The 23,650-nt window shown below is 39.7% G+C and overlaps 1 long non-coding RNA gene across 1 annotated transcript; it reads right to left on the reverse strand.

Moving 5' to 3' along the window:
• Positions 1-1,380: 1,380 nt before the first annotated feature.
• Positions 1,381-14,847, reverse strand: LOC122680027. Its single transcript, XR_006336582.1, has 3 exons — positions 14,713-14,847; positions 3,243-3,251; positions 1,381-1,391 (listed from the first exon to the last, which is right to left on the reverse strand). It is a non-coding gene; the product is annotated as an uncharacterized LOC122680027 (long non-coding RNA).
• Between the last annotated feature and the right edge of the window lie 8,803 nt (positions 14,848-23,650).

Below are 23,650 nucleotides of genomic sequence, written 5' to 3' on the forward strand. Positions count from 1 at the left end.
ACAGAAACCTATCAGATGTCCTCTTGGACAATCACCCATTGGAATGATTTCAGTAAGATGCTTCAGGAAGGGGTGGGTGACACAGGACTCTGAGGGCTGTGGGTATCCTTTCTACTCTTTTGCATTCAGGTACCTGGGAGATACTCCAAGACTGATATGTTTATTCAGTACCTTCTATGTGTCAAATCATTGTGCTATATATCTCCTTGTCACCGACTCAATCCTTTTAATAAGCCTGTAAGGTAATTATACTCTTTATAACCAGAATTGGCTCAAGTCTTACCTGTCTGAGTGCATGGATGAAGTCCTGTGAACATTATCCCCCAAACTGCCATACCCTTATCCCTTCCTGTCTGAGAGTCACCCTTCCAGTCTCTCCCCATGGTGTCTCACATGGGCAAGGCTACTCCTGTTCCTCTACTCTGGTTTCCACACTGATGCGTCAGCGTAATTTCTGCTGAGATGGCCTCTCCAAGCATTTCTGCCAAGCAGAGACACTGGCTTGGGAGCTGCTCTTGGATCCCTCAGCACCGAGTCTGAACTGAGATCAGTGGTAGCTTGGGGTCCTGTAAGAGGGTAAAATGAATTCAGGGTAAAGGTTGGCTTTATCTTCATCTCTGTGCAGCACCTTTCACCCAGACCCAAAGTTGCACTCATTGTACTATTATTGCACACGTATCTCATTCTTTGCCTCGATAATTATTGCCTCTTCACCGTCTGTTCTTCACTCCTCTTTCCACTGGGTCTCAGACTAATCTCTGGTACATGTGAGGAGACAGATTGTCTTTATCTTCCCTCTTTCACACTCCTTCTCTACTTATTCCTCTTTCTTAAGATTAAAGATTAAAACCCCTTTAACTCACACACAGATGGCCAGAATCTGAAACTTATTTCAAAATCAGCCAGGAAACTGACCAAAATAGTCCCTGAGCTGAGACTGAAACACAGGACAGTCAAAACCAAAGGGTTTTGTTCTTCAACAAGCACCTCGTTTCCCAACACATAGGCCTAGAACTTTCTTTGTTTCTGACTCAATTTACTTTAGAAGGCTTGTCATTAAAAATCATTCTTGACATCTAGCACACAATGATTCTAAAGAAAAGATAAACACAAAGTGTGGAAAATTACCCTGAATTTTAATACCTAAAAATGTAGTGTTATTTGAAAATTAATCATATGCTTGTATACTAAAAGAAAATAGTTCCCAAAGAACAATATAATCTGTCAGGAGAAACTTTCCATTTTCATGACGCTTTGAAAGAAGCAAAGCAGTGATTTATTATTTTAAGATGTATGACTAATTTTAAAATGTTTTTAATTATCCCTTTTATGTGGTACTGAACAGTGCACATTAATTTACATATTTTAGTTTGCTAGAATGTTTGAGTTTGCTTCACAACTTGACTCCTCTGTTTCTGAAGAACTTTGAGGATGTCCCTGATCTCTGGCCAAAACTCTGTGGTCTTTGTTCTACTCTGTAGCTCGTGACTGAGATTCCAAATGCATTCAGAGTAGAGGGGGTGATACCAACTGTAGCTTCCTTCTCTTCATTCCTTGGAAAATCTTTGCATTGCAGCTGTCACTGTTCCTCCCATCATGGTTTAATGTCCCTGACAAAATGTTAAGGTACCAGAAACCCTACTGCTAAATAGTACAGAATGTAATACTTTATTGGTGCTTTTAACATTTAAAGTACTTTGCTCACATAATCAATTTTTATGCTGATAACAACCCTATCAAAGGGTTGGAGCTGATGTTACTAGTTGGTTGGTCTGTTCATGTGATAGAATGGGAATGGTTGAGAGGTACGCCTAAGACCTTCCACATTGTGAGTGTCCTAACTCTTTCCGTGAAGTTCATTGGCTTTAACAGATGTGATCAGAGGCCTTGATAAAATGACACTGCTTGTTTCCATCTTTTTGAAAAGCCATTTAGAAAAAATTGACAATGAGTTTCTTATTCATTCATTTTTGCATTCATTCATTCAAAAATATGTGTTAACACCTACTATTTAGGTCTGTGGATATAGCTAGGGGAAGAAACAGACAAACTGTTCTCTTGGAGCTTATATTAGCAAGCAGGGAGTACATACACAAAACAAATCAGTAAGATGTATATTGCACAACATGATGATAAATGCTAAGAAGACAAATAAAGCAGGAACAGGGTTGGTGGTAAGCTGGAAAACATGCTCTAGGATGGCCTCACTAAGAAGATGGCATTTGTATAAAGACACTAAAGAGTTTGTTTTATAGCTTATAGACACTAAAAGCTTATTTTATAGCTTACAAATTTTGAACTGCTTTCACATTTATCATGTTGTTTGGACCTCACCAGGGAGAATATTACAGAATAGGAAAATGAGCATTAAAGATTTGCCTAAAGTCATGCAGCCAATTTGAGCCCAAGCTGTACATAAAATGCAAAAAAAAATCTTGGTGCATTATTTCCACTGTACAAACTCAACGTCTATAAACTGAGACTGAACATTCTTTTGGAGCCCACAGAAAAATAAGCTTAATAGTTTAAAAATAAAATTTAAAAACTCACTATTCTAGTTTAAAATACAGAAATTAAAAGTCCTTTAAGCTCTCTTATCCGATGTTAATAATATTCAACTATTCATATTTGGTACAACTGTTTTTTTAAACATTAATTTTTATTGTTGTATAGTTGATTTACAATGTTGTGTTAGTTTCTGCTGCATAGCAAAGTGAATCAGCTGTTCATGTACATATATCCCATCTTTTTTGGATTTCCTTTCCATTTAGGTCACCACAAGCATTGAGTAGAGTCCCCTATAGAGTCCCCTATGTGCTATAGAGTGTGTCTGCTTAGTTACCTATTTTATAAATAGTATCAATCCCAATCTTTCAATTCATTCCACCCCATTTCCCCCTTGGCATCCATATATTTGTCCTATTATCTGTATCTCTATTTCTGCTTTGCAAATAAGATCATCTGACAGTTCAGTCGGTAAAGAATCAGCCTGCAATGCAAGAGACCCTGGTTTGATTCCTGTGTCAGAAAGATCTGCTGGTGAAGGGATAGGCTACCCACTCCAGTATTCTTGGGCTTCCCTGTGACTCAGTTGGTAAATAATCTGCCTGCAATGTAGGAGACCTGGGTTTAATCCCTGGATTGGGAAGATCCCCTGGAGAAGGGAAAGGCTACCCACTCCAGTATTCTGGCCTGGAGAATTCCATGGACTGTATAGTCCATGGGGTTTCAAAGAGTCAGACATGACTGAGCTGCTTTTACTTCATTTCATACCATTTTTCTGGATTCCACATTTATGCATTAATATATGATATTTGTTTTACTCTTTCTGACTTACTTCACTCTGTATGACAGGCTCTAGGTCCATTTACATTTCTGAAAATGACCCAATTTCATTCCTTTTAAAGGCTGAGTAATATTCCTTTGTGTAAATAATACCACATCATCTTTATCCATTCCTCTGTTGATGGACATTTAGGTTGCTTCCATGTCCTGGCTATTACAAAAGTGCTGCAGTGAATATGGGGGTACAAGTGTCTTTTTGAACTGTGGTTTTCTCTGGATATATGCCCAATAGTGGGATTTCTGGATCACATGGTATTCTACTTTTAGCTTTTTAAGGCACTCCATATTGTTCTCCATAGTGGCTGTATCGATTTACATTCCCACCAACAGTGCAGTGAAAGAGGGTTCCTTTTCTCCACACTCTCTCCAGCACTTGTTGTTTGTAGATTCTTGGATGATGACCATTCTGACTGGTGTGAGAGAATACCTCATTGTAGTTTAGATTTGCATTTCTCTAATAATTTTTGCTGCTGAACATTTTTGCATGTGTTTGTTGGCCATTTGTATGTCTTCTTTGGAGAAAGGTCTGTTTAGATTTGCTGCCCTTTTTTTTTTTTTGGATTGGGTTGTTTGTTTTTTGATATTGTGCTGTATGAGCTGCTTATATATTTTGGAGATGAATCCTTTGTCAGTTGCTTCAGTTGCAAATATTTTCTTCCATTCTGAGGGTTGTTTTCTCATCTTGTTTATGGATTCCTTTGCTGTGCAAAAGCTTTTAAATTTAACTAGGTCCCATTTGTTTATTTTTGTTTTTATTTTCATTAATCTAGGAGGTGGGTCAAAAAAAATCTTGCTGTGATTTATGTCTAAGAGTGTTCTCCCAATGTTATCCTCTAAGAGTTTTATATTGTCTGGACTTACATTTAGGTCTTTAATCCATTTTGAGTTTATTTTGTGTATGATGTTAGGAAGGGATCTCATTTCATTCTTTTATACATCAGTTCAGTCGCTCAGTTGTGTCCGACGTTTTGTGACCCATGAACTGCAGCACGCCAGCTCTCCCTGTCTATCACCAACTCCCGGGGTTCACCCAAACTTATGTCCATTGAGTTGGTGATGCCATCCAGCCATCTCATCCTCTGTCGTCCCCTTCTCCTCCTGCCCTCAATCTTTCCCAACATCAGGGTCTTTTCAAATGGCTCTTCACATCAGGTGGCCAAAGTATTGGAGTTTCAGCCTCAACATCAGTCCTTCCAATGAACACCCAGGACTGATATCCTTTAGGATGGACTGGCTGGATCTCCTTGCAGTCCAAGGGACTCTCAAGAGTCTTCTCCAACACCACAGTTCAAAAGCGTCAATTTTTGGGCACTCAGCTTTCTTCACCATCCAACTCTCACATACACGCATGACCACTGGAAAAACCATAGCCTTGACTAGACGGACCTTTGTTGGCGAAGTAATGTCTCCGCTTTTTAATATGCTGTCTAGGTTGGTTATAACTTTGCTTCCAAGGAGTAAGCATCTTTTAATTTCATGGCTGCAATCACCATCTGCAGTGATTTTTGGAGCCCCCCAAAATAAAGTCAGCCACTGTTTCCACTGTTTCCCCATCTATCTGCCATGAAGTGATGGGACCGGATGCCATGATCTTAGTTTTCTGAATGTTGAGCTTTAAGCCAACTTTTTCACTCTCCTCTTTTACTTTCATCAGGAGGCTCTTTAGTCCTTCTTCACTTTCTGCCGTAAGGGTGGTGTTATCTGTTGTTCAGTTTTCCCAGCACCACTTATTGAACAGACTGTCTTTTCTCCATTGTATATTCTTGCCTCCTTTGTCATACATTAGGTGACCATAGCTGCATGAGTTTATCCTGTTCCATTGATGTGTATTTCTTTTTTTGTGTGTGTGTGCTAATACCATACTATCTGGATTACTGCAGCTTTGCAGTACAATTTGAAGCCTGATTCCTCCAGTCTCTCTGTACCTTCAGCTTCCTGCCAGGGGGTGCTGGTCCCTTTCATCATTCCTATTTTCTTTCTTTTGTCCTACCTGGTTGTGAGGGGATTTTTCTTGTCTTTTTAGAAGTCCTAAGTCTTCTGCTACTATTCAGCAGGTGCTCTGTGAGAACTGTTCCATGTTCAGATGTATTCTTGATGTACTTGTGAGGCGAAAAATATTCCACCTCTTCCTATTCTGCCATCTTGACCCCTCCTTCCGAGAATATTTTTAAAAAGGTGTTAAAAGTCTGGACTTAGCTCTGGCAAAACTCTGCAGTGCCAGCCAAGAAAAGAAGCCAACTAACTATTTTAACAACTTTTAATTTTGCCTATTTAAATTTAGTTGAAAGAATTTTATTATTTTTATAAATACTTATATTTAGAAGTATCAGTGATTCTCGCAGGAAACCATTCTGTTTAGTGAACAACAGAGAAGGCTCAAAAAGCCTGAATAGTCAAATGAGTCATCAAGGAGTTCATTGGACTATTTTTTGTGGTTGTGACAAACTAGATCCTTGAGGTCGCAGTTCTTGGGGTCCTGGTGATATCATATAAAACACAAATAATTTTTATTTCATATTCTCTAGTATGTAAAGTCCTTATGAGGTGCACTCCCAGTTCTTGTTCACAAAATCTCAGAAATATGGGTGTACCTAATTGTTCCCATTAAAATTTTCCTTAAGACAACAGGAAAACAAAATGCACAATGATGCTCCACAATCCTTAAGACCCAGAGGACACATAATGATGTTTTTGGTAATAAAAAGTCTTCTTGATTATTCTCCTCATTCTAAAGATGGAGAAGAATAAAACATGTAGCTGTGGTTTTATTTCCATGGCACTGAAAATTTAAGTAAACTCTTTTTTGTAAAGTTAAGTGAATGACCAAGTCCTACTGGACTTATTTTACAATGTAGAAAAATTTATGGTTCCCAGTAGGCTGCAACTTGGAACAGTTTGTTAAATTGCTGGGTGGTGCCATAATCACACTGCCTCATCACCAGGCCTGTATGGGAACTGCTAGTAAACACAGGAGATGATATTAGATTCCCACATTGCAGTCATGGTAGCTGCAAACTGCGTTTTCCCCAGATCCTTTGAAAACAATCACTTCATTAGGCAATGGGCACTCTCATCAATGTTATCTCTGCCTCTTATATTTCTTGAAGTCTCCTGACTTTAAATCTCTCTCCCTGACAATAAAATAGCAGTTTTCTCTAGTTATGCTCACCGTTGCTCCTGTTTACTGAATTAGAAATTTCAGTTTTGGTAATTGGTCTCCTGCAAATATTGCAACCACAAGTGGTACTCATCATTCAGCTGCTGCTGCTTCCATGGCAACAGCTATGTTTACATCCACGATGCTATTCAATATCTTTTTTTTCACCTCTGCAATTCAGTAAAAAGAAAAATGTTGTTTGAAAAGGAAAGGTATTGTCATAAAAAAGGACAGAGAAAAAGATTTTCAATTATAGAAATTAATAAAATATTTAAAAAACCCAGAGCTTGTTTGCTTATGGTTATTGAAGGAAGGGACTGGTAGTTTTGTAAGAAGCACTGAAATATTTTAAAATCAGGACTAAATATAGGTCTTATTTTAGCCTTTGATATAAAGTAAATTGTATTTATCATAAAGGTAAGAATTGTTCTGAATTAAGCTCCAGGAATAGGCTTATATATGAAAAATAGTGGCTTTCACACTCTTATAAAGTTGTTTCTTCCTGATTTTAAGATCTTTGGGCCCATTGTGAACTGAATGCTTGTGTCCCCCCAAATTTTATGTACTGAAGCCCTGGCCCCCAGTGTAATGGTATTTGCAGGTGGGGGTTTTTGCGAGGTAACTAGGTTTAGACAATTTATGAGGCTGGATCCTCCACGATGACAGTGCTATTTTAGGAGGAGACAGTGACATCCCAGAACTTGCTCTCTCTTCTGCACATGCACCAAGGAAAGGCCATATGAGCACACATCAAGGGGGTGGTTATTTGTAGTTCAGGAAAGGGCTCTCATAAGAGCCCAACCATGCTGGCATCTGATCTCAGCCTCCTGGCCTCCAGAATTTTGAGAAAATAAGCATTTTGTTTAAGCCATTTGTCTAAGGTATTTTGTGATAGCAGCCACTGAAGACTAAGACAGGGCCCTATTACTGAGCCTGTGGAAATGAATTGTTCATTACTGACATGCTTTAAACATTATAAGGAAGGATAGAGCTATTTTTCTGTAAAACAACATGTCTTATGGATATGTTCTGTCTGTGTGTTTCCATAATTTACACTTCAGGTGAAATCACTTCAGGAGTGTGAGATTAGTAGATGCAAATTATTGCATTTAGTCTGGAAAAACAATAAGGCCCTACAGTAGAGCACAGTCTCCTGGAATAAACCATAATAGAAAATAATATGAAAAAACAGTGTATATATGTGTACAAGTGAGTCATTTTCTTGTAAAGCAGAAACTAGTACAACATTGTAAAGATTAAATTATCTTTTTCTTTTTTTCCCCTTTAGGTCGAGTGTACATATCTATGTGGAGGGGGGGGATGTTTCTGGGCTCTCTGTATTATTACATTGGTCTACTTATCTATCTTTACAAAAATAACACATTTTCTTCACTATTGTATGTTTATTGTAAGATGATATATGATTGTTAAATCCTTTCATTATCACCACCACTACCACTACTGCCTTCTCCTCCTCATTCAATAGTGCCTTGGGTAATCTTGATTCTTTGCATTTCCATATATATTGTAGGATCAACTTGTTACAGTCTACCAAAAACTTGTTGGAATTTTTATTGGTATTACTCTGAAATGAAATGAGTCTAGAGAATTGATAGCTTTGTAATATTTCTATCTATGAACATAGTTTTCTCCTACTTGTTTTGGTCATCTTTAATTTCTCTCCATAATATTTTATAATATTTTGTATAGAGTCCTTCATGAATTTCATTAGGTTTATTTTTGGAGACATGTTTCTTAAATTCTATTGAAAATGACATAATGAAAAAATTCATATTCTAAGTGTTTTGCGGCTGGCATGTGAAAGTCGCTTGGTCAGGTCTGACTCTTTGCGACCCCATGGACTATACAGTCCATGGAATTCTCCAGGCCAGAATACTGGAGTGGGTAGCCTTTCCCTTCTCCAGGGGATCTTCCCAACCCAGGGATTGAACCCAGGTCTCCCACATGGCAGGTGGATTCTTGACCAGCTGAGCCACCAGGAAAGAACACTGAAGTATAGCTAAAAAATATAAATTGAAGTATAGTTGATTTATAATATGTTAGTTATTTTATTTTAAATTTTTATATTTTGTTTTATGTTTTTATTTAAGTATGTGCTTAGTTGCTCAGCCCTGTCCGACTCTTTGCGACCCCACGAACTGTGGCCTGCCAGGCTCCTCTGTCCTTGGGGATTCTCCAGGCAAGAATACTGGAGTGGGTTGCCATGCCCTCCTCCAGGTGATCTTCCCAACCCAGGGATCGAAACCGGAACTCTCACACTGCAGCAGGATTCTTTAACAACTGAGCCAGAGGGAAGCCCACTGAAGTATAGTTAAATATATAAATTGAAGTATAGTTGATTTATAGTATAGTGTTTAAGTTATATAGCACTGTGATTCAGTTATGTATATACATATATCAAGAATGTATATGTGTGTGTGTGTGTTCAGATTTTCTTCCCTTGTCAATTCAGTTCAGGTCACTTCAGTCACTCAGTCGTGTCCGACTCTTTGCGACCCCATGAACCACAGCATGCCAGGCCTCCCTGTCCATCACCAACTCCCAGAGCTTACCCAAACTCATGTCCATCAAGTTGGTGATCCCATCCAGCCATCTCATCCTCTGTTGTCCCCTTCTCCTCCTGCCCCCAATCCCTCCCAGCATCAGGGTCTTTTCCAATGAGTCAACTCTTCTCATGAGGTGGCCAAAGTACTGGAGTTTCAGCTTCAGCATCAGTCCTTCCAATGAATACCCAGGACTGATCTCCTTTAGGATGGGCTGGTTGGATCTCCCTGCAGTCCAAGGGACTCTCAAGAGTCTTCTCCAAAACCACAGTTCAAAAGCATCAATTTTTTGGTGCTCAGCTTTCTTCATAGTCCAATTCTCACATCCATACATGACCAGTGGAAAAACCATAACCTTGACCAGACGGACCTTTGTTGGCAAAGTAATGTCTCTGCTTTTTAACATGCTATCCAGGTTGGTCATAACTTTCCTTTCAAGGAGTAAGCGTCTTTTAATTTCATGGCTTCAATCACCATCTGCACTGATTTTGGAGCCCCCCAAAAATAAAGTCTGACACTGCTTCCACTGTTTCCCCATCTATTTCCATGAAGTGATGGGACCAGATGCCATGATCTTAGTTTTCTGAATGTTGAGCTTTAAGCCAACTTTTTCACTCTCCTCTTTCACTTTCATCAAGAGGCTTTTTAGTTCCTCTTCACTCTCTGCCATAAGGGTGGTGTCATCTGCATATCTGAGGTTGTTGATATTTCTCCCGGCAATCTTGATTCCAGCTTGTGTTTCATCCAGCCCAGCGTTTCTCATGATGTACTCTGCACATAAGTTAAATAAGCATGGTGACAATATACAGCCTTGACATACTCCTTTTCCTACTTGGAACCAGTCTGTTGTTCCATGTCCAGTTCTAACTGTTGCTTCCTGACCTGCATATAGGTTTCTCAAGAGGCAGGTCAGGTGGGCTGGTATGCCCATCTCTTTCAGATAGGTTATTACAAAATATTGAGTATGTTCTCTTCATATACAGTATGTTGGTTATCTATTTTATATATTATAGTCAGTCAGTTCAATCCCTCAGTCATGTCTGACTGCAAAACCATGGACTGCAGCACGCCAGGTTTCTGTGTCCATCACCAACTCCCAGAGACTACACAAACTCATGTGCTTTGAGTCGGTGATGTCATCCAACCATCTCATCCTCTGTCGTCCCCTTCTCATCCAGCCTTCAATCTTTCCCAGCATCAGGGTCTTTCCCAAAGAGTCGGTTCTTCCCATCATGCGGCCGAAGTATTCAGAGTTTCAGCTTCACCATCAGTCCTTCCAATGAATATTCAGGACTGATTTCCTTTAGGATTGACTGATTTGATCTCCTTGCAGTCCAAGGGACTCTGAAGGGTCTTCTCCAACACCACAGTACAAAAGCATCAATTCTTTGGTGATCAGCTTTCTTTATAGTCCAACTCTCACATCCATAGATGACCACTGGAAAAACCATAGCTTTGACTAGATGGACCTTTGTTGGCAAAGTATTGTCTCTGCTTTTTAATATTCTGTCTAGGTTGATCATAATTTTCTTCCAAGGAACAAGAGTCTTTTATTTTTATTTATTTATTTTTTCAGGTGGATTACATCATTTTATTTTATTTTTTTATTTTTTCATTATTATTTTTTAAATTAGTTGGAGGCTAATTACTTCACAACATTTCAGTGGGTTTTGTCATACATTGATATGAATCAGCCATAGATTAACACGTATTCCCCGGAACAAGAGTCTTTTAATTTCATGGCTGCAGTCACCATCTGCAGTTGTTTTGGATCCCCCCCCCAAAATAAAAGCTCTCACTGTTTCCATTATTTCCCCATCTATTTGCCATGAAGTGATGGCACCAGATGCCATGATCTTAGATTTCTGAATGTTAAGTTTTAAGCCAACTTTTTTATTCTCCTCATTCACTTTCATCAAGAGGCTCTTTAGTTCTTCTTCACTTTCTGCCATAAGGGTGGTGTCATCTGCATATCTGAGGTTATTTATATTTCTCACTGCAATCTTGAATCCAGCTTGTACTTCATCCAGCTGAGCATTTCACATGATCTACTCTGCATATAAGTTAAATAAGCAGGGTGACAATATACAGCCTTGATGTACTCCTTTTCCCAATTTGGAACCAGTCTGTTGTTCCATGTCCAGTTCTAATTGTTTCTTCTTGACATGCATACAGATTTCTCAGAAGACAGGTCAGGTGGTCTGGTATTCCCATCTCTTTAAAAATTTTCCACAGTTTGCTGTCCACACAGTCAAAGGCTTTGGCACAGTCAACAAAGCAAAAGCAGATGTTTTTCTGGGCTCTTTTGCTTTTTTGATGATCCAGCAGATGTTGGCAATTTGATCTCTGGTTCCTCTGCCTTTTCTAAAACCAGCTTGAACATTTGGAAGTCCACGGTTCATGAACTGTTGAAGCATGAGGCTTGGAGAATTTTGAGCATTACTTTACTAGTGTGTGTGATGAGTGTATCTGTGCAGTAGTTTGAACATTTTTTGGCATTTCCTTTGTTTGGGATTGGAATGAACTGACTTTTCCAGTCCTGTGGTCACTTCTGAGTTTTCCAGATTTGCTGGCATATTGAGTGCAGCACTTTCACAGCATCATCTTTTAGTATTCGAAATAGCTTAGCTGGAATTCCATCACCTCCACTAGCTTTGTTTGTAGTGATGTTTCCTAATGACCACTTGACTTCACATTCCAGAATGCCTGGCTCTAGGTGAGTGACCACATCATTGTGGTTGTCTGGGTCATGCAGATCTTTTTTGTATAATTCTTGTTTGTGTCTTGTCACCTGTTCTTAACATTTTCTCTTTCTGTCAGGTCTATACAATTTCTGTCCTTAATTCTGCTCATCTTTGCATGAAATATTCCCTTTGTATCTCTAATTTTCTTGAGGAGATCTCTAGTCTTTCCTAATCTATTTTTTTCCCTCTATTTCTTTGCATTGATTGCTGAGAAAAACTTTCTTATCTCTCCTTCCTATTCTTTGGAACTCTGCATTCAAATGGGTGTATCTTTCCTTTTCTCCTTTGCCTTTAGCTTCTCTTCTTTTCTCAGCTGTTTGTAAGGCCTCCTAAGACAACCGTTTTGCCTTTTTGCATTTCTTTTTCTTGGGGTCGGGATGATCACTGCATCCTGTACAATGTCATGAACCTCTGTCCATATTTCTTCAGGAAATCTATCAGATCTAATCCCTTGAATCTAATGTCACATCCACTGTATAATTGTAAGGGATTTGATTTAGGTACTACCTGAATGATCTATTGGTTTCCCCTACTTTCTTAAATTTAAGTCTGAGTTTTGCAATAAGGATTTCATGATCTAAGCCACAATCGGCTCCTGGTCTTGTTTTTGCTGACTGTATAGAGCTTCTCCATCTTTGACTACAAAGAATATAATCTGTCTGATTTCGGTTTTGACCATCTTGTGATGTCCATGTGTAGAGTCGTCTCGTGTTGTTGGGAGAGAATGTTTGCTAAGACCAGTGTGTTCTCTTAGCAAAACTCTGTCAGCCTTTGAACTGCTTTGTCTTGTACTTCAAGGCCAAATTTGCCTGTTACGCCATGTAGCTCTTGACTTCCTACTTTTGCATTCCAGTTCCTTATAATGAAGAGGGCATCGTTTTGGGGTGTTAGTTCTAGAAGGTCTTGTATGTCTTCATAGAACCGTTGAACTTCAGCTTCTTGAGCATTACCGGTCGGGGTATAGACTTGGATTACTGCAATATTGAATGGTTTGCCTTGGAAATGAACAGAGATCCTTGTTGTTTTTGAGATTGCATTCAAGTACAGCATTTCAGACTCTTTTGTTAACTATGATGGCTACTTCATTTCTTCTATGGGATTCTTGCCCGCTGTAGTAGATATAATGGTCATCTGAGTTAAAATCTGCCATTCCAGTCCATTTTAGTTCACTGCTTCCTAAAATGTCGATGTTCATTCTTGCCATCTCCTGTTTGACCACTTCCAATTTGCCATGAGTCGTTGACGTAACATTCCAGGTTCCTATGCAATATTGCTCTTTACAGCATCAGACTTTACTTCCATCACCAGCCACATCCACAACTGGGTGTTGTTTTTGCTTTGGCTCTGTCTATTCATTCTTTCTGAAACTTTTCTGCACTCTTTTCCAGTAGCTTTTTGGGCATCTGCTGACCTGGAGAGTTCATCTTTCAATGTCATGCCTTTTGGCCTTTCCATTCTGTTCATGGGGTTCTCAAGGCAAGAATACTGAAGTGGTTTGCCATTACTTTCTCCAGTGAATACTTTTTGTCAGAACGCTCCACCATGACCTGTCAGTCTTGGGTGGTCCTACATTGCATGGCTCATAGTTTCATTGAGCTAGACAAGGCTGTGTTCCATGTGATCAGTTTGGCTAGTTTTCTGTGATTGTGGTTTTCATTCTGTGTGCCTTCTTATGGATAAGGATAAGAAGCTTATGGAAACTTCCTGATGGGAGAGACTGACTGAGGAGGACCTGGGTCTTGTTCTGATGTGCAGGGCCATGTTCAGTAAATCTTTAATACAATTTTCTGTTGGTGGGTGGGGCTGTGTTCCCTCCCTGTTACTTGACCTGAGGCCAAACTATGGTGGAGATAATGAAGATAATGGTAATCCTTCAAAAGATCCCATGCAAGTACTGCTTCACTCAGTGCCTTGACCCTGAAGCAGGCCACCGCCAACCTGCACCTCTGCCAGAGACTCCTGAACACTCATGGGCTTGTCTGGGTCAGTTTCTTGTGGGGTCGCTGCTTCTTTCTCCTGGGTCTTGGTGTGCACAAAGTTTTGTTTGTGCCCTCCAAGAGTCTGTTTCCCCAGTCCTGTGTAAGTTCTGGTGGTTCTATGGTGGGGTTAATATTGACCTCCTCCAAGAGGGCTTATGCCATACCCAGGTCTGCTGCACCCAGAGCCCCTGTGGCGGGCCACTGCTGACCCATACCTCCACACGAGATACTCAGACACAGTTCTGGCTCAGTCTCTGTTGGTTGGGAGTGGGTTTTGTGCCCTTTCCAGGTCTGAGCACCTCAGGTGACCAGATGCTTGGTAAGCACACTGTCCCAGGTGGGCCCTGTGTCTTAATCACCTCCCTGGTCCTGGTTGTTCAGTTTCCTGGGTGCGCCATGAGAACACCATCTCAGGTGTGCTGTATGTCTCCTCTGAGGAGCTGATCTCAGGCTGTGACCCTCCTGATGGAAGTCAACCATCCAGGATCTCAGGAAGACGTGGTTAGCAGCTGGGAACCTGCTCACAGTTCAGTGGAAGATGCCATCTCTGGGGCTGAGATTGTAGCAGCCCCTTGCCTTCTGGCTCTGCCTGTTTCTAGCCTGCCTCTCTGCTTCTGGGCTGGGAGGGGCCAATGAAGCCGGCCTGTTCTCCTTTGTTCTGTGAGTGGGCCAGGCTGTGCATTAGGTTGTTAGGTTAGAGCCTTTCCAGGGAAAGTTCTTTCCAGGGAAAGTGTGTATTCTGTAGGTTTTTTTTCCTCTTCCAGTTATGTTGCCTTCTGATATTCCAAAACTCCCCACGGACCCACCTGTGAGAGGGTTTCCTACTGTGTGGAAACTTCTCCTCCTTCATGACCCCCTCTCCAGGACAGCTCTCCATCCTTAACTCATTTGTCTCTCTTTTTGTCTTTTATATTTTGTCCTACTTCCTTTAGAAGAGAATGGGCTGCTTTCATGGGTGCCTGGTGTTCTCTGCCAGGGTTCAGAAGTTGTTTTGTGGAATTTGCTCAGCATTCAAATGATCTTTGGATGAATTTATGGGGGAGAATGTGGTCTCCCCGCCCTATTTCTCTACCATCTTTATGGTGATAGTATATATATTCCCAACTTCCTAATGTATCCCTCCATCCACACCTTTTCATCATGGTAACTGTAAGTTTGTTTTCTATGTTTGTGAGTCTCTTTCTGTTTTGGAAGTAAGTTCATTCATATTTTAAAGAATTTGTATCATAAAGAAGGCTGAACACCAAAGAATTAATACTTTTGAGTTGTGGTGCTTGAGAAGACTCTTGAGAGTCCCTTGAATTGCAAGGAGATCAAACCAGTTAATCCTAAAAAATATAAACCCTGAGTATTTATTGGAAGGACTGCTGCTGAAGCCGAAGATCCAATATTTTGGCCACTTGATGCAAAGAACTCACTCACTGGGAAAAGGCTCTGATGCTGGGAAAGATTGAAGGTAAATGGAGAAGGGGGATGAGAAGAAGATGAGATGGTTAGGAAGCATCACTGACTCAATGGACATGAATCTGAGCAACCTCTGGGATAGCTGAGGTCAGAAGAGCCTGGTGTGCCATGAAGTCACAGAGTAGGACATGACTTAGTACCTGAACAACATCTTTCCTTTTTTTTTAAAGATTCTGATATAGGCAATACTATGTGATATTTGTGTTTCTTTGTCTGGCTTGCTTCACTTAGTATGTTAATCTCCAAGTCCATCCATGTTGCTACAAATGACACTATTTCATTCTTTTTTATGGCTATGTGATATTCCATTGTACACACACACACATACACACACACACACACACACTAAATTTTCCTTATCCATTCATTTGTCAGTGGACATTTAGTTTGCTTCCATGTCTTTGCTATTGTAAATAGTGCTTCAGTGAACACTGATGTGTCTGAATCTTTTAGAATTGTGGTTTTCTCTGGCATTACTGTGTCACATGGTATTACTATTTTTAGTTATTTAAAGAACCTTTATACTATTCTCCATAGTGATTGTACCAATTTGCATTCCCACCAAGAGTGTTGCAGGATTCCTTTTTTTAAGGAAATAATTTTTACTTACTGGTATAGCAATAGACTGAAATGTCTCCTGAATGTATGCTGAATTTTAAGTCTTTTCTATATTGATTGAGATGATTATATGATTTTCTTATTTATTTTGTTTATTAAATTAACTTTAATTCTTGGACTAGGTTCAACTTGTTTTTGTTTTATTATCCTTCTATATGTAATACTGGATTTAGTTTCTTAATGATTTGTTTAGCATTCTTCTATCTGTATTTATGAGTGTGGTTGTAATTTTTCTTTATTGAACTGTCCTAGTTAAGTTTTATTATTGAGATAATGCTAGCCTCACGAATTGAATTGTGGACTTGTTAATGATTTTTTTATTTGTCTCCTCAGATCTTTTCTCTGTGTTTATCTTTCTATATGGCCAGAGAAGTAGACTGCTAGGGAATGAACCACCCAGGTTACTCTGCTTTCTGCCTTCTACTTAGGTTTGACATAGGAGCAGAAGATGAAGAAGCTCTATAGAGTCAGCCAAAACAAGACCAGGAGCAGACTGTGGCTCATATCATGAACTCGTTATTGCAAAATTCAGACTTAAAGAAAGTAGGAAAAACCACTAGGCTATTCAGGTATGACCTAAATCAAGCCCTTACAATTATACAGTGGAAGTGAGAAATAGATTCAAGGGATTAAATCTGATAGAGTGCCTGAAGAACTATGGATGGAGGTTCGTGACATTGTACAGGAAGCAGTGATCAAAAACATCCTCAAGAAATGTAAAAAGGCAAAATGGCTGCCTGAGGACTTACAAGTAGTTGAGAAAAGAAGAGAAGCTAAAGGTAAATGAGAAAAGGAAAGATACACCCAACTGAATGCAGAGTTCCAAAGAATGGGAAGGAAAGATAAGAAAGTCTTCCTAAGTGATCAATGCAAAGAAATAGAGGAAACCAGTAGAATGGAAATAGATCTCTTCAAGAAAATTAGAGAAACCAAGGAAACATTTTATTCAAAGATGGGCACATTAAAGGACAGAAAACATATGGACCTAACAGAAGCAGAAGATGTAAAGAAGAGATGGCAAGAATACACAGAAGAACTATACAAAAAAGAACGTAATGACCCAGATAACCATGATGATGTGATCACTCACCTAGAGACAGATATCCTGGAGTGCGAAGACAAGTGGGCCTTAGGAAGCATCACTACAAACAAAGCTAGTGGAGGTGATGGAATTCCCCCTGAGCTATTTCAAATCCTAAATAGATGATGCTGTTGAAATGCTGCCCTAAATATGCCAACAAATCTGGAAAACTCAGTAGTGGCCACAAGACTGGAAAAGGTCAGTTTTCATTCTAGTCCCAAAGAGAGGCAATGCCAAAGATTGTTCGAACTACTGCACAACTGCAGTCATCTCACGTGCTAGCAAAGTAATGATCAAAATTCTCCAAGCCAGGCTTCAGCAGTACGTGAACTGAAAAATTCCAGATGTTCAAGCTGGATTTAGGAAAGGCCAAAGAACCAGAGATCAAATTGCCAACATCTGTTGGATCATCAAAAAAGCAAGAGAATTCCAGAAAAACATTTACTTCTGCTTCACTGACTATTCTAAAGTCTTTGATTGTGTGGATCACAACAAACTGTGGACAATTCTTCAAAAGATGGGAATATCAGACCACCTTACCTGACTCCTGAGAAATCTGTATGCAGGCAAAGAAACAGTATTTAGAACTGGACATGAAAGAGTGGACTGGCTCCAAATTGGGAAAGGAGTACCTCAAGGCTGTATATTGTCACCCTGTTTATTTTATTTATATGCAGAGTATATTATGAGAAATGCTGGGTTGGATGAAGCACAAGCTGGAATCAAGATTGCCAGGAGAAATATCAATAATCTCAGATATGCAAATTACATCTCCCTTTTTGCAGAAAGTGAAGAGGAACTAATGAGCCGCTTGTTGAAAGCAAAAGAGGAGAGTTAAAAAGCTGGCTTAAAACTCAACATTCAGAAAACTAAGATCATGGCATCTGGTCATATCACTTCATGGCAATTAGATGGGGAAACAAATGAAACAGTGACAGACTTCACATTCTTGGGCTCCAAAATCTCTGCAGATGTTGAATGCAGCAATGAAATTAAAAGATGCTTGCTCTTTGGAAGGAAGCTATGACCAAGCTAGATAGCATATTAAAAAACAGAGACAGTATTCTGTCAACAAAGGTCCAACTAGTCAAAGCTATGGTTTTTCCAGTAGTCATGTATGGATGTGAGAGTTGGACTGTAAAGAAGGCTGAGTGCTGAAGAACTGATGCTCTTGCACTTTGTTGTTGGAGAAGACTCTTGAATCCCTTGGATTTCAAGGAGATCAAAGCAGTCAGTCCTAAAGGAAATCAATTCTGAATATTCATTGGAAGGACTGATGCTGAAGCTGAAACTCCAATACTTTGACCACTTGATGTGAAGACCTGACTTATTGGAAAATACTCTGATGCTGGGAAAGATTGAAGGCAGGAGGGGAAGAGGATGACAGAGGACTAGATGGTTGGACAGTATCACTGATTCAATGGACATTTGTTTGAGCAAGCTGTGGGAAGTGGTGAAGGACAGGGAAGCCTTGCATGCTTCAGTCCATGGGGTCACAAAGAATGAGACACGACTGAGGGACTGAACAACAACAACAAATAGGAGGTAAAGACTGGAGAGTAGAGGACAGGAGGATTGAGTGATTAAGGTACTTATGCTTCCCACTTTCTCTAGCTTCAGCAGAGGCTGCCTTTCCTTTAAACTACAATTTCTTCTAGAAATTCCTTCTTGTGTGGTTCTAATTGTCATGGCCCTCTGATAACTAGATTCCCTCTTCTTGCCCCTTTAGACCTGGTGCTGGTGGAGTCTTCCCACTGTTGCAAATTCAGGGGTGCTTCATCTTTTGTTTGTACCCTTAACCACATTCACTTTTCTGTGAAATTGTTCCCTCATTAATTTCTCTTTGATTAAACCTTTTAACATTTGCCACCTTTTTTTTTTTTTTTTCATTGGCTGCATCATGCAGAATGTGGCATCTTAGTTCCCTGACCAGGGATTTAACCCCCTTCCTCAGCAGTGAAAATGCGGAGTCCTAACCACTGGACCATCAGGGAATTCTCATATGCCATCTTTTGGCCAGGATCATGGCTGGCTGAATAAGTTGGTTCTAAACCTGACCTGGTGTCATGATGGAAACCTTCAAAATGAGGCTTTGAGTTTCAGTTGCTCACATGTTTAATGAGCACTCAGATAATCTCCTTATTGGGGGAAGTATGGAACAAGTATTCTGTGGCATATAGTAGCTTTGTAATTATTTAAGCTATCACTGGTGGTGGCATGAAATGGAGTGCTGGAAAAGGGCAAGGTGTTGGCATCGTGCCTCTGGATTTAGTTGCTAGGGTGATAGTGTTGATTACAAGATCCTGAGGTAGGTTGGTCATTTATGAGTGTGCTGGAGAGCTTATAAAAATAAAAGAACTAAATAAAATAAATAAAATTAAATAAAAATTAAGAGTTTGGATTCCCAAGTAATGTCCTAAATGGAGTATCAGAAAGCCTCCTTGATAACCTTAAAGAACTTTCTTATCTTAAGGAACCACAGGGCAGACATTGCTGAGTATCAGACCCCAGATCTGATTGTAGATGTGCAGAATCACAAAACCTATTAATTTGCTAAGTCCCTTATGCTAAGCCAGCTGGTTTGGAAAGAGTGCTACCCTCCCTTGAGCAGAGAATTTAGACAGATAAAGACCAAGGTGAGAAGTCTGGGTCCCAATAATATCTTGAAACTTCTTTGCTAGTAGAAAGACCCTGCCATCTTACTTTGAGTGAGCAATTATTCCTTTGTTTTAATAATATTCAATGACTTTATATAGTTACCTTCTCTGCAGGAAATTCCCTCACAATCTATCATAGCCTTGAAGCCTTTAATGAGAGTTGATGTACTGCATAGTCCAGATGGAGAAGTGCAAGGACAACTCTAAGGGAGAGATAGCATATATATGAAAGGAGGTACAAGGTCTTGACTATTTGTACCTTCAGGAGCTTAGAAAACAGGCATGGGGATGGACTCTATAGTTCTTAGTTCCTTCCCTGTTTACTCTTGACCCTAGAAATAGTTCTGCTCCCTGTGTTTGCCCCTCCTATATTCTTTAGAGTGTTCTTTTTTGTTGTTGACCACTTTAAAAGTTGATAATTGTTTTAATTAAATTTTTCCTGTTGAAAATGTTAGATTGGAGTCTCACACATACAGACAGTTTTAAAGAATCCTGTAGTAATATGTTTGAGCCTTGTGTATGTTTATGGAAATATTTAAACCACTGCTTCAACTTAAATAGTGATTATGATTCAATCCATTTTTCTATTTTTTTTCTTACATTTTCTTGCATTACTAGATTTGGTAATGATAATAATCATGACTACCGTGTGGGTAACTATTATTTCCCTTGTACTTGAAGTATATCTTTTAGAAACTCCTTCATACCATGTCTTTGGTTTTGATTTATGTAGTCCAGGCTAACATCATTGCTTACTTTGCATTTCTACTTATCATTGGATCATTGCATTATTGTTCCAACTAGACTTCTTGCATTTCTAAAACTCACTCTGTAAAAAACTACCAGTTACTTTCTACAAAATACCTCTCTTTCTCTATCTATCTATACCTATCTCAGGTCATACCACTTGCTAATTAAAAATTTGAAAGATATGATAATTTATTGTGTAGAATGTGTTCTTAATTTGGCTCATAGATAAGCTCCAGGGGTCTAGAATATTACTTGGAATTCTATGCATATTTTCCTGTGTACAAAAGTTTCTTTGAGAGTATCCTTAACTCTCATCTTATGGGCTTCCCTGGTAGCTCAGACAGTAAAGCGTCTGCCTACAATGCGGGAGACCTGGGTTCGATCCCTGAGTCGGGAAGATCCCCTGGAGAAGGAAATGGCAATTCACTGCAGCAGTCTTGCCTGGAAAATCCCATGGACTGTAACCTACCACAGTCCATGGGGTCTCAAAGAGTCGGAAATGACTGAGCGACTTCACTTAACTCTCATCAGATTCTTGGAAAGGTAGTGATCCCTGCTTCCAAATTAAGGACCTCTCTGTGGGTTATTTACAAGATTGATGATACTTACATGAATTATTATAAGAACACACAGTTCTCATTTTAGGGTATGTAATTAATCATTCTCAATAAGTATGCCTGTAGGCTGAATGGACACTGCCTGAATTTTACAGTAACAATTCTTACATCTAGATTGACTGAAAAAAATCCATGTAAAAAGTATGCTATTAAAATGCTAGCTTACCAAGAATTACCAAGGCTTCTCTAGTGACCCAGTGGTAAGGAATTCACCTGCCAAGGTAGGAGATAAACTTTCAATCGCTGATCCGGGGAGATCCTACATGCCAGAGCAACTTTGTCCATGCACCACAACTATTGAATCTGTGCTCTGGAGCCCAGGAGCTGCAACTGCTGAGCCCGTGAACTGCAACTACTGAAACCCACGTGCCCTTGAGTCCCTGCTCACAACAAGAGAAGCCACCACAACGAGAAGCTTGCAGACTGTAACTAGAGAAAAGCAATGAAGACCCAGCACAGCCAAAGATAAATAAAATAAATAAATAAAACAAATGAAAAAGACTTACCTCTATTTGAATGTGCCACAAATTACCAAAATATTTGGTAATTATATGTTTACAAGTAAAACTAAAAATTTTTTGCACTAAGATAACACTCTCCATTGTAATGAAAATTTTATTTTGTTTAAGGAGGAGAGGCCTTACACATAGGAGAAGAATAGATTGAAGGTGTAGTTGAGAAAGAACAACTTGTCCTCTACCTTCTTAGGTTCAGTGACTGGGGGCCAGTGAATTACACTAACAAAAGACAAATTAACAGGAGAGAAGGCATATAAATTATATTAATATTTATATGCATCAGTTCAGTTCAGTTGCTTAGTCGTGTCTGACTCTTTGCGACCCCATGAATCGCAGCACGCCAGGCCTCCCTGTCCATCACAAACTCCCGGAGTTTACTCAAACTCATGCCCATCGAGTTGGTGATGCCATCCAGCCATCTCATCCTCTGTCGTCCCCTTCTCCTCCTGACGCCAATCCCTCTCAGCATCAGGGTCTTTTCCAATGAGTCAACACTTCACGTGAGGTGGCCAAGGTATTGGAGTTTCAGCTTCAGCATCAGTCCTTCCAATGAACACCCAGGACTGATCTCCTTTAGGATGGACTGGTTGGATCTCCTTGCAGTCCAAGAGACTGGAACTCGGAGAAATGCTTAGATTCAGGGATCTATATACCATTTAAACAAAGAAAGGGGACTTCCTTGGTGGTACAGTGGATAAGAATCCATCTGTTAATGCAAGGGACCTGGACTCAATATCTGGCCAGGGAAGATTCCACATGACGTGGAGCAACTAAGCCCATTCACCACAACTACTGAGACTGCCTGCCATAACTACTGAAGTCTATGTGCCCTACAGCCCATGCTCTGCAACAAGACAAGCCATGTGCATCCCAACTAGAGAGTAATCCCCACTTTCTGAAACTAGAGAAAGCCTGTGCACAGCAAAGAAGACCCAGCACAGCCAATAAGTAAATAAATAAAGGCAAATGATACTTAAAAATATAAATAAAGGGTATTTGGGCTTCAAGGGATTGTGGGGAGGTTACTAGTTAATACCTGGGGAAACTAATGGAAGATAAGGGTTTAATAGGTTTGTTTATGCAAACTCATTTTGAAGCTGCCTTTCTGTTTCCAGTGATAAGAGTTGCCCTCTTCTTCCAGGTATGAAAGAAGGGGACACTTTCACAAAGGGAAATTTATGCCCTGAGTTCAGGTAGGTAAGAGGAGGGCAGAGAAATATTCTTGCTGTCACTCTGCTGCTCTTTATATAATCAACCTCTGAGCAGAAAAATTCACTTTGCGTGTGTGCATAGAAGTCTTCCTATTTTGGGAATAGCTTGTTTCTTTTTTACTCAGCATATGATTTGAGTGTGGGTTTAGAGCAGGGGAAGTGAGAGGCCTGTGGGGTGATTGAGAGAATATAATGAATGCAAATTTTGAGGGAGTGAGGGAGTGTGCTGATTGAAAAAAAAATTATAGATTAGATACATCCTTCCATGTAAAAAATTTTAACTCCTTCTCCTGACCTACAAGACACTTCCTGATGGGGCTCAGGCTCACCTCTTTGTACTAAAGACTTTGTACTTTCTCTTTCTTTCCTGAAACAAGTTTTCTCCCATTTTTTCCATGGGTGGCTCCTTAGTGTCATTCAGTATCAATTTCAGTGTTTTCTACTCATAGAGGTCGCTCCTCAAAATCCAATCTTAAATAGTCCCGAGAGTCACCTTACCCATTTTATTTATTTCTTGGCACTTATCACTGTCAGATGTTGGCTCACTAACATATTTGTATACTCGTGTATTGTATCCACTAGGCCATAAACTCTATGAGAACATAGAGTGGATTTCCTTTATTGGGCTGGGCAGAAAGTTTGTTTGGATTGTCTTGTCAGATGTTATGGAAAAACACAAACAAACTTTTTGGCCAACCTGATATTTAACCCTAGTCTTTGTAATGTTGCCTGATAATAAGTGTTAAATAATTATTTATGGGCTGAGGGGCTCACTGAATAAGAGAAGGATTGGTGAAATATGTGGAAGGTGAAGAGTTCACCTAGGGCAGGCATTTACAAATTTTCTGTCTCAGGATCTGGTTGCACTAAAAGTTATTGAGAATACTAAAGTTCAGTTCAGTTCAGTCACTCAGACATGTCTGACACTTGGCAACCCTATGAACC

Source organism: Cervus elaphus, chromosome 22 (assembly GCF_910594005.1).
Source record: "Cervus elaphus chromosome 22, mCerEla1.1, whole genome shotgun sequence".
NCBI classification, from domain to species: Eukaryota; Metazoa; Chordata; class Mammalia; order Artiodactyla; family Cervidae; genus Cervus; species Cervus elaphus.